This window comes from Lissotriton helveticus, chromosome 3_1, assembly GCF_964261635.1.
Source record: "Lissotriton helveticus chromosome 3_1, aLisHel1.1, whole genome shotgun sequence".
In the NCBI taxonomy this organism is placed as follows: Eukaryota; Metazoa; Chordata; class Amphibia; order Caudata; family Salamandridae; genus Lissotriton; species Lissotriton helveticus.
Window position 1 is genome coordinate 6,809,335 of NC_136061.1, and position 12,020 is coordinate 6,821,354.

General features: G+C 50.3%; 1 protein-coding gene across 1 annotated transcript in view; it reads right to left on the bottom strand.

Moving 5' to 3' along the window:
* LOC144824372 (zinc finger protein RFP-like) overlaps positions 1-12,020 on the bottom strand; it is a 90,630-nt gene that overhangs the window by 43,646 nt on the left and 34,964 nt on the right. The gene's annotated exons all lie outside the window — the stretch shown is intronic.

Genomic DNA, 12,020 nt, shown 5'->3' on the forward strand with positions numbered 1-12,020 from the left:
GGGGCATAATTATGAAAGGCTTGCATCACGTTTCCACCACGCAAATTGGTGCATGAGTGATGCTAGCTGCTAAGGCACATTTATTAAGCCAGGCAACGCCACTTTGTGTGGCTTTGAACTACTTCACAAATATGGAGCAATGAAACTCAGTGCAAATCTCTGTGCTGCATCACTGTGTGCAAGGGAGGCACTCCATGGGCACTGTGTGGCTGTTCCCTCACAACTCCCATGGTTTTAGAAGCATTCCCAGGTTTACAAGGACGTGTAAACCTGGTCAATCTTACACATCCCTAGGTGAGGGGTAATGAGAAGAAATATCTCCTTGTTATTTCCTTGTTCTACTTGCGCTCCATTCTGCAGCACATATGGAAAGAGGAAAAAGCCCCCATGGATTGTTTTTATGCGGGAAAGTGCCCCTTCCAGCACAAACACGAACCTGTCAACAGCACAGGTTTGTATATGGTGCAAGGGTGCCCGCGTTCATGCTAGGCTGCCAAAGGGGAGAAGAACAGGAACGCACCCGATTGTCTAAAACAGGTTATTCCTGCCCTGTCTCAGCGACTTAGAGCAACACAGCAAGGTGACTTGCTGTGCTGCCCGATGCCACTCATTTGATAAATATGCCCCTAAGTAGGAGAACCTCTAAGTTATAAACTGTAGACAAGATAAGGTCAACAAACAAGTCAGAACAGCCCGTGATAATGTGGCCTACATTAGGCATCCTGGGTACACCATTACACATAGGACTCATGGAAAGTTAGTGACAAGGGCCTGCACTAAAATTGAGAAAAACAACTCCGACTCCATCTTGCTTATTGCATTGCCATGGCACTGTATCATACATAGGCTGCAGCGGCTAATCATCAAGGGTCTGATATGTTTGCCAGCAGGTTGGTTGCTCTTCACAGCAGTGATGGATATCCCGTCCACAGAAATATGAATCCGCTGTGATGGAGTAACCCATCCCCCGAGACCTAAATCCGGCCCTGAATGTGTTTTTCAGGGTTCAGCCTGAGATGGCGGGGAGAACTGCGGGGTGGGATATTAGGTCTTCGTTCTGGTATTTTCAAGTGTCTCTCATGTTTGTGTATATAGTACAAAGGAATTGTTTAACAAACATGATCAAGTGCACCTGGAAGGAGTTGTTTCGTGCTGTTACACCTAGGAGGAATACACAACTATTTGCCTTGCCTTAGAACTGAACTGTTGTCTGGCATTTTGCTGGAGGTCCCTGAGCTGCAGGTGGTTTTATCTGAATAAACTTTGCTCTCAAAGAACAAATGAACCAAGTGAACTTTAATTAGCCTTTTGGTGTTGATGAATAAAGAGGATACAATATGTGAAATGATGCAGTAACACATATCAGGAGCCTGGACAGAATCCTGATAGAACTAAGCAGCATTTCCAACAGAATGATCAGGAGCTGCACTGGAATATCCCACCACAGATGCATGAACAAGTCATCAGTGTGAGCTGATTGAGGCTGAGGTGAGGCGTATGTTTCACCATCTTCATCACAGAGAGACACAGAACTTACCTGTCCGCTCATTCAAGGTGCAGAGACCCTCATCTAAGCCACGGCTACCCCATGTGTTTATCTCATGAAAGAGCCAAAACAGCAATTCCTCTAACTGTCTGAGCGACAGTGGAAGCAAACCACAGAAGACCCCCAGTGAGGCGCGGAGAGCTCCCAGGCAATGATCCGAGACAACATGTACACAACTTACACCCAATAGATCTGTACATCCAGCAGTACCAGGCTCACACCGATTGCACAGGTACACCCCTCATTGGAGGTTTGAGAGAAGGGTCAGGCATGGCTCACTGATTAGAGGTGGCAGACCTGTAAGCAGAGAACGGCCCGGGACCACGGTTCAATTCCTGACGCGGCAGGGTCGTGGACCAGGGTCAGTGGACTCGATAATTCTCGCCTCGGTGCCTACTCTAACGAGGGAACACACTCGGTAACTCTGGGCATTAAGCTTGCCTCATCTCTACAACGGCCCCCCACAGACGCCGGGGATGCCTGGTTTCACCCTGGAGATACCCAGAAAGGGACCATCTCACAGGGAATAACAGGACGGGTTCCCCAGCGGTCTACAGCGCCAGGACACTCGGGTAGAGTAACAGTGCGCTTTACAAGTATCCCACATTTACATGATTTACATGATTTACATGACAGGTGTGAAGGACACTCAATATTTGGCGTGGTCCACCTACGACAGGGCATCTAACATGAAGGTCAATATCCCCTTTCGTGTCCAAAAATGTGGCCCATACTTGAGGCATCCAACATCTCATGCCTTGAGTTGAGTCAGTATATTCTGGGTCACAGAAAAGTATTAGCAGATTTTCCAGGGGATTCTGATACAATGCCTGCATGGTATGACACAGCCTAAGGTACACAAATGGTCAGTGCTCTGACTCTGCACTGCCATAAACAATTATGGGGCATATTATCAACAACAAGCGATATTTATCGCTAAATAAGCATAGCGTCATTTTTTGTATCGCTGCGCATCGCCGGATTTTATCACAGAGATAACGTGCTATTAGCAACGTTTATCTCTGAAACTATAACATTTCCGACGATAGCGGCTAAATGCATGAATATCGCTGGTAATCCAGCAATATTCAGGCATTATCGCTAACAGGGACTTATCCTGAATATCCACCTCCCATTGGATATACAGGCTAAGGACTGGTCTGAGCAGGTGTTACGTTTTGGAGATATTCGCGCTTAGTGCGAATATTTCCATCGCTACTCAGGCGTTGATTATAGGCAATAGCGATGTTAGCAACTGCTTTCTGTCGCTAACAGGTTGGGTATGCCCACTTTGCATGTCATTTGCGATAAATATAGCTGACATGCAAAGCGGGCCCCTAACTGCTCGCTATCGCCTACAAGCTGTAGCTAACTGCTGTTAGCGGCAGCTTGCTAATAGGGTGATAAAGGGGGCATGGCTTGGCTGCGAAGCGGAATGGCTGCCTGATCTCGCAGCTCCGCTGACCGAGCCAATTAATCCTGCAATTATAGGCACTTCTGGTGTGTGGAATCGGACCTACCTCCCTCAGATATCTGCTCAAAGGTCGGACAGCTGCCCGGTGGTGAAACTGGCTGCAGAACGCAGGCTGGGACGTTGAGATCGCGGGCTGCACGAGAGCGGAGCGGAGGCCTGGTGGAACAGCGGAAGCCGGGTGCTCACGTTAACCCTTAGCCCGGACGAGTGCAATCGGACACCGCTCAGGACCGGAGCCCGCTGCGAGGTGACTGTGCGCGTGAGCTGCGAGCGGACATCGGACTGCGGGAACCTCCTGCGGGCTGATTTGTACTCGCTGCAACAACTGGTGAGCAATACCCAGTGGTGGAATCTTGGCGCTACCGCACGACGCAAGCGCTGACTACCGCGACCCACATCTACGGTATATGCGGTGATATGGCGAGTCGCCTGGAATAAGACCCGGTAAGGACCCAGCAAGACGAGACTTGTGTGCTGACGGCTCCCGATATATTTGAAGGAGAGCGAACTGTGTGGGTGCCTTCGCGCCGAGCCTTCACTGTTCCTGCACTGGGCGGCCATGTCTGAGTGACTAGAGGCGCATATTTGCAAGCTGCTCCCCCTCAATAATCTCCCTGGCTGAGACACTGCTGGAGCTCCGTTGCTGCTGCCCTGGGGCCACATCGTAAAAGGAGTGTATATTACATGGATATACAAGGAAACCGCGAAACGGAACCCCGGGGTGCCTGCCTGTGGCGCCAGTGAGAGTGAAGAGTTGATTATAGAGGGGACGAGAGGGGCGATTTTGTCCTGCAGCTGCCCCAGTGTTAAGCCCTGGCGCCTCGCCCTAGCTACGCGGTGTAGAATTGTGGACTCTAAGAAACTTGTGCAGTCTGTGCTGATCTCGTTAGGAAACACCAGAGTCTCTGGACGCAGGAAAGCCCCGGAGTTACAGTGGACTCGGAAGGCACAAAACATTGGAAATCCGGCGGGCGCATTGGCGCGAAACTTGGCGCTGTCGGGGGGCCAACGAGAATAGTGTGAAGGTGTTCACTGGAGCGTGACACTACACGTAACTGCTGTGACGCAGCCACTCATACCTTGCTGCGGTGTTTGGGGCTGAATATGGGGAAGCCGGACACGAGACAGCCACGGCTGACCTTCGACAAGCATAAGCAGAAGGCCACTGGCCAGGACCAGGCGGAAGATGACGCTACTAGGTGTGACCAGAGCGGCTCGCAAAATGTTGACATAAAATCCATTTTCCAAGAACTGAAGACGAGCTTGCAAGGCATAGATCACAAAATGGATGATCTGGCAGCCCGCATGGACAGCATCACGCGGCGTATGGACAAACAAGAAGGCAGAGTGGGGGGGGTCGAAACACGAGTGACTGAAACAGAGAAGAGTCAGACTGCTATGGATAAGAAACTACGCGGCATGGACAAGATTCTATCGTTGATTCAGCAGAAGAACGAAGATTTGGAGGCCCGCTCGAGACGCAACAAAGTCCGCATAACGGGCGTGGCGGAATCGACAAACATCACGAAAATGGAGCTGTACGTCGAGGCAATGATTACCGAACTGTTCGGGACTGGGCTTTCACAGATGTTTCTGGTCGAAAGGGCGCATAGAACCCTGGGCCCCCAGCCTCAGCCGGGCGCGCCGCCCAGACCTATCATTGCCCGCATCCTGAACTATAGGGACCGGGACACCATATTGCGCATGGCAAGAGACATGAAAGGCCTACAGTATCAGGGTAACCACATCTCAATATACCCGGATTTCACCATGCAGGTCCAGGCGGCTAGAAGGGAATTCGTACCGGCTAAAAAGATTTTCCAGCAACTTGGCACCAAATACTCGCTTATTTACCCGGCTAAGATGAGAGTGCAGGGCCTGGGCAAACCATCCTTCTTTGTGGACGCGAGGGCGGCGTTGCAGTACGCCAAACAACTGGAACGAGATCAGAAGAATCAGGCGCACTCGGAAGAGCCAGAAGAACGTGATAGGCTGAGTGATGTCGAGTGATTAGGGGCTATAATTAGAACTACGTGCACTGTGCCTCTACTGCCACGGATGTCGGTTGACGAAGACATCGGACTGTGTAACTGCTGAAACAGACCTGTACAGATAAGTTGTTGACCATAAATATATGTGGGGAGGTGGAGAGTCCTTGAGCGATCACTACCAGGACGGCGCTCGGCCACCCTGGCACAAGTACAGGGTTAGTAGGTGACCAACCCACGTTCACCAAGGGATGATTCCCATTGATCTACGTTTGCTGGAGAATCCTACTAGGTTCTTGAAGTTGGGAAGGGAGGGCAGGGGGGGTAATGCACTACCTGATTGGGGGGTTGGAGCGGGTGGGGCAAGGGTGGGATTGGGATTGGGTTGGAAAGTTGAGTTATGTTTAAATGTAAGTGATATGACGTATGTAGCAAATATCAACAATGTCTGGAGCACTAGATTACACGTAATGTCTGACCAGCAAGGATGTCATGCTGAAAGCTGTCCAGGGTTGGGTAGAAATGCGGACTGGATAATTGCCACTTTGACCGCTTGGTTGCGGGAATCTAGGTTGATGTGTAACACCAATGTACTGAGAACAATGTGCACAACAGTACTATGACAATGGCCCAAATTAAATGTTTAACTTGGAATGTACGTGGAATGAATGATGGCCGTAAGGCCAGACTGGTTCAAGCCTTCCTACTTAGAAAAGCTATAGATATATGCTTCCTGCAGGAGACTCACCTGACTACTAACGCTGCCGCTGTGCTCCGTCACAGCAGATGGGGTGAGACTGTGCACGGTCCCTATTCGAACTACTCACGAGGGGTGGCGATATTGGTTAGAAGAGGCCTCAATTGGAAGACATCAGAAGTGGTACGAGAACCTAATGGCAGGTTCATACGTCTGGTGGGGACGTTATGTGGCGTGCGAATGATACTGGTGAATGTCTATGGTCCTAATGATGACAACCCTGATTTCTTTTGTGATCTCTGGCATAAGATTCAGTCTCGGGGCCAGGCCGCGATTGTGTGGGGTGGTGACTATAATGTGGTATTGTCAGACACCATGGACAGGCAAGGGGCGGCCAAGGAACATCACCCTAGGGCAGCGACAGCGCTTGGGGACATAATGTCAGACGCTCAATTGGTAGACTCATGGAGATTACTGCACCCCGAGGCCCGAGAGGGTACCTGTTTGATGCTGCATAGGGCGGCTTGGTCCAGGTTAGACTACTGGCTACTGACAAGGGATATTCACGCCTTAACACAGGAGGTAGCACACCTGCCCAGATCGATTTCGGATCACGCCCCAGTCTGTTTGACACTAACTACTCCCCCACAATACGGCCAGCCTTTCAGCTGGAGATTCCCCTCTCGGGCTCTCCGGGACCAGGTCTTCAGGCAGGAGCTGAAGGAAAAACTTGAGGAGTACTCTGAACTAAATGACGGCTCGGTGGACTTCCCGGGCACCCTCTGGGAAGCATGTAAGGCAGTGACAAGGGGGTATTGCATGTCACTGAAAACAGGGGTACTCAGATCCATTAGGGGCACACTACAACAGCTAGAAACCGAACTGGCAGCACTTGAGGCTCTGCTCACGAACGCACCAACAGATAGAGACCGGGCTGATTTCAGGGCAAAACTCACACAATAGCAAGAGGAGGCAGACAGGGAGGTGAAATTTCTGTCCAGGGACAGCCAGGCTCGGCGATATGGAGAGGGTGACAGGGCTGGGCGCACCTTGGCTAACATGCTTCGCTCACTGAGAGGTACGGAATATATTTTGGAACTTACAGAGAGGAGGGAGATATTGTTAGGGAACCCCCAGCCATACTCAGGGTTATGACTGACTACTACAGAACACTGTACACATCCAAGGTCACGCCGGATGATAAAACGCTCACAGACTACCTAGATACAATCGCCCTGGCGTGGTTCAACAATGGGGCCAGGCAATACATGGACTTGCCTTTTTCCCAAGAAGACATACGAGCGATAATTGCAGGCCTGCCTCCAGGTAAAGCACCAGGGCCAGACGGGCTGTCAGCAGACTTCTATAAGGAGTATGCGGACATACTAGTACCCAGACTACATAGGGCTTTCGAGGAGGCGGTGAAATCAGGCACACTCCCACAGACAATGCGAGAGGCGTTGATTATTACGATACTCAAGCCCGATAAAGATCCCGCAAACCCGGACTCGTATCGTCCGCTTTCGCTCATAAATATTGATGCTAAAATCTATGCGAAACTGCTCGCAGATCGTCTTAAATACATGTTGCCGCAAATCGCACTCTCAGATCAGTGTGGATTCGTACTACAGCATTCCACTTCCCATAATCTGAGGGTGCTGTTCGGACTTTTACACTATCTTGATCCAAAGGTACAGGCTGCCGCCGCGCTATTGGACGCGACTAAAGCGTTCGATTCTCTTGAGTGGAAATTTCTGCTTACCCTTTTCACCCGTATGGGATTTAGTCCACTATTCGCCAGACGCATTGGAATATTATACAGTAACCCGTCCGCTAGAGTCAGGGTTAATGGACAGACGTCGGCTCCCTACCTGATAACGAGGGGCACCAGACAAGGGTGCCCGCTGTCCCCGTTGCTGTTCGCTATCGCTACGGAACCTCTAGCGGCGCGCATGCGCCAACACCATACCCAGCGGAGCATTGGCTTCACGTCACGCGGCCTACTCATCTCCCTTTATGCCGACGACATGACAATATACATGATAAATCCGGCAGACAACTTCGACCCATTGATGAGAGAAGTGCTAAGATACAGTGGCCTTACCGGTATCAATATTAACTGGTCAAAATCAACCATGCTGCCGTTGACGGACGGCACGACCAAATGCCACACTGAATTTCCGATAGACTGTGTAGAGGATGAGGTCAAATACCTGGGAATCAAGGTCAGCCGCTCTATACAAGACATTTGGCTATCAAATTTCGGAATTTCGGAGTGGCAATGGACTGGCTTGAGGGAAAAGTGAAAAAATGGAAGACCTTGCCACTATCACTGACAGGCCGCATAGCTATTGCCAAAATGGTTGTGGTCCCCAAATTCCTGTATTTATTTATAAAAATACCCCTTCCTCTGATGATGGCATTTTTTCGCCGGCTGAGGTCTGCTATAATCGAATTAGTCTGGCCGGGCAAGCAGCCTAGAGTGGCTTGGAACCTTCTTACTCTTCCGTTTCATCAGGGTGGGCTGGCTGCGCCGGATTTCGAGCTATATGCGTATAGTGCGCAGGCCCAGTACCTGCACTACTGGCAGCACCCGACCCCATATCAGCCGCACGTGGCAATAGAGACTGATGTGGCGGCACCCTGCCCCCTTAAGGCTGCGCCTTACAAGAAGTACAAACGATCCCAGGAAGACATTGATACTGTAGAGGTGGTGCGCTGGGCCTGGATGGGTATTGCTAAACGAGCAGGGGTCAGCAAACTGTATGCCCCGAGCATGCCATTGGAGGGTAATCCACTGTTGGGGCCGCTAACGGATGCAGCGGTGGCCCGCAGTGCGTGCGAACGGGGTCTGAGGGTAGCGGGTGATTTGTACCCTGATGATGTGTTTATTGAGCTGCACGATATGACTGAGTCCGCTAACCCAACGGCCTCAGAACTGCTGCTATATTACCAACTACGGGCTGCGTGCAAGAAACGGTATCCGGTCTTTCCTGAGGTCCCACCGACACTGGCGGCTTTGGAGGACGTACTATCGAACGCCTCCTCGCACAAATTGATAACACGCATATACAAGACTACGCAGAATACGTCGCCTGTCCCACACATTGACTCGCGAGTGGCCTGGGAGGGGGAGGCGGGTATAAGCATCACGGAGAAACAATGGACATTTTGCTGCGCACAACTAGAACACCTGTCGCCCAACTATAGATTGAGGCTCATACACTTTAATTACTTGCATTGAACATACCGCACACCTCGGCAATTGGTTAACATGGGCCTGCAGGCGGAGGCATCTTGTTGGAGATGCGGTGCGAGTGACGCTACATTCTATCACCTGGCCTGGGAATGCGACCCAATACATACATTCTGGGAGGCGACCTTACGTAGCATAGGGCAGATGGTGGGCGCACACTTGGATCCTGACCCGCTTATCGCGCTGCTGGGGTTTGTGCTGCCCATACCGAGTGCATCCCGGAAGCTGGTGGCTCTCCTGTTACTACTTGCCAAGCGACAAGTCGCACTTCATTGGAAGCAGAAGGCTGCACCTACGTCATCTGGTTGGGTAAAGTCTGCAATGTATTGTACAGATCAGCTGTCAGCTTATTGGGAACTAATGCCACTGCGTTCCAGACCGACAGACATTTGGCAACTGTTGGTGGACTGGCTGGCTAGATCGGTCAGCAATGGAAGTGAATGAGAGATGCGGGTGGGGTGAGCCTGGGGAGGTAGAGTGGGTGGGTTGAGGCTTGCGACCAACTTTATTGGACAGCGGCTGATGGCAGAAGTGCCCGGGGATATGCAATTAGACTATGACTTGCTGATATGCGACACTCACTTACGTCTGTTGTAGTTTGTTGATGAGTTCTATAATGTATTGATATCCTGAGCAAATGTACGCCTTATACTATCTGGATGTGACATGTCATGCAATTAAGCTGCCTGCCTCCGGGTTGTTGGCTGAATAGCGGTGTACTTATTGAAGATAACAATAAAGGTTTTGAAAAATTAAAAAAATAAAAATAAAAATAGGGTGATAAAATTATCGCCGCTTAGCGTCCGAAAACGGCCGCTAAAGCGGCGATAATCTCTCATCGCCCGCCTTGATAATATGCCCCTGTGTTTTTATGCATCCAATACAGGTAGAGATTGTTGTGGCAAAGAAGTTTGGCATAAATTCTCACCCACAAGAGGAATGTAAGACTATTTCATCAGGGGACTCATGGATAAAGAAAGTATCCCGAATGCCTCAACAACTTGTAGTAGGTGAAATTGTGCTATGGATATGATACGAACAAACTTGAGTGTTCAGAACAGTTGTCATCATGCATGCCTCTGTTTGACTGCAACCGACATATAAATGTGGCAAGTGGAGAAGTAAGAATAGAACTAGAGAGCTTTGGCAGCATAGTTATACACCTTTAGGTTGAGGAAAGAGAATCCCAATTTATCAAGGGGCAAAATCAGAGTATCCCAATGAACGAAGGCTGAACCCCTCTCAGGGAGTTGCTGTCAGTAGTGTGGTGAACTCCGCTCCATTCACAGAGTTTGCGGAATTTGCAGAGTATTGAAAAAGTTTTATCCTCTCCCACCAATGCTAAGTTGATGAGCGAGAAAAATCCAGTGCTAGAACACCTCCTGGCAAGATTTCTCAATGAGAGCGCTTGTGGTTGTTCGAATGGCATTGGTTACCTATGAGGTTTTGTGTGTGATAGTGCTCTTAGGACTGTGCCGCTGGTTCTCTGTGAGTGTGTGTGAGAGAGTGCTCTTGTAGGAGCTAGACCACTGACCTGGTCAGTGTGAATGCTCTGCCCCATGCAGCACCGCCTCTAAGTGCTGCCCCCTGAGCTTAGTTGAAGTTTGTTCACAGCCTTTCTCCACCCACAGGCTCCTGCCTGTGCCTCATCACTGGTGGTCCAGCGGGACAGAAATCTGTTCTTCTGCTGTTCTGCCTCTTGGCTTTTTTCCTGTGCCCTCTTTTCTTTCTTTGCTCTCTCTGCTCCCTCTTCTCTCCCTCTTGTCTTCTCCTTTGAGCTTCCCATGTTGTCCACACAACTGCTGCCCGATGTCTTTCCACCCTCCAGTGTGTCCAGTGTGTACTCCCAGCTGATTGCCCTCCCCGCCCCTACTTAAGGACGGACGCTGTATGGCCGCAATCCTGATGCCCCAAAGGCAAGCCTGTCTGCAACTGTCTGTGACCTGACCGAGACCAGAGCTAGGGACACTGGTCCTCTCTGTAGCCTCTGCTTCAAACCCAGCACCCTGCACACTCTCAACCCCTGACACAGCAAACACCTGCCAGCTTTCGACACCTAGCAACACCCAAAGCCCAATCTCCTGTCAACACTGCCGCGGCACCTTTACCCACCTCCAGACCCCAACAGCAGCCCCCAGCCTACCAGACATCACTGTTCACAAACCAATCAACTGCATCCTCCCCAATGTGTGCTCCGTACACAAGCACGCATTAGAAATCTAGGAACTCCTCAACACCTTCCGCACAGAAATGTGGACCAGTGCCAATCCCGACGGATACAAGATCCTGCAGAAAGACCTCTCACCCACCCAGGAGGAGGCATTACCATCGTCCACAAAAGCACCCTCCGCATGATAACCAGCGGCCCGGACAACATTACAAACCTCATGGAGCATCTCCACTTCCAGATCCAGACCAGTCCGGGTGAGTAGTCTTGGTAGTGTGTTTCTGGTTTTCTGCGAGGGTGTATGCATAACAGAGCTGTCAGTAGTGTGGCCCTAATTCTCTCTGAGGGTCTCTGTGTAACAGTGCTGTCAGTGATGTGCCCCTAGTTCTCTTTGACGGTCTGTGTGTAACAGCGCTGTCAGTAATGTGTCCCTAGTTCTCTGTGAGTGTGGTGTCAGTAGGGTCCCTTGTTCTCAGTTACAAGAAGGATTGGGATGGGTGGGATGTCTCATGAGACCATGGTTGCCAGGAGCCATGGGATACACAAAGCCCAGGTATGTCAAGATTAAAGTAGTCCTTAATTTGTAAAACAATAAGTACCAGGAGGCCACAGCAGATAGCTGCCAATGATGGTACCAAAATAACTACTAACCATCTCTCTCGCCTTAATGTATATAGTATTCATGCAAAAATGTTGTTCTCCCCCACTCAAAAGTGCAGTGCTGGTGCCGTACATATGAAAACCAATTAAGTGCTAGTGTTGACCACAGGAACCCACTGGCTCAAATTAAGCACTTTTGATACCCACACTTCCAGTCATCTGGCCCTTAGGCAGATATCTCAGGGAACAAGTGGTCTCCTAACATTCATGGTCCAGCCCTTTTGCAGGCAGG